Genomic DNA, 283 nt, shown 5'->3' on the forward strand with positions numbered 1-283 from the left:
ATCTTCTTCGTTAAATATTAAGTTTAACTAACTAATAATCAATGAAGCACACCGCGCGACTGTACGTCGTACCTTTATGTACACTCTTATATAGCCGAGGTGAACTGCGACCAAGCACAATATTTAATATGTAAACATAGATTATTTACATAGCTATACGTCTTATCCTTCATGTGTTCCGATAATTTAAAAAAATTAAGTTTGTTTTTAGTAAAAAAAAATAATTTCGTCATTTGTTCCGCTGGATTCTAAAGAATTGTTAGTAGGTAATGTATGTACTTAC

Source organism: Hyposmocoma kahamanoa, unplaced genomic scaffold (assembly GCF_003589595.1).
Source record: "Hyposmocoma kahamanoa isolate Upper Pololo Valley unplaced genomic scaffold, ASM358959v1 64, whole genome shotgun sequence".
In the NCBI taxonomy this organism is placed as follows: Eukaryota; Metazoa; Arthropoda; class Insecta; order Lepidoptera; family Cosmopterigidae; genus Hyposmocoma; species Hyposmocoma kahamanoa.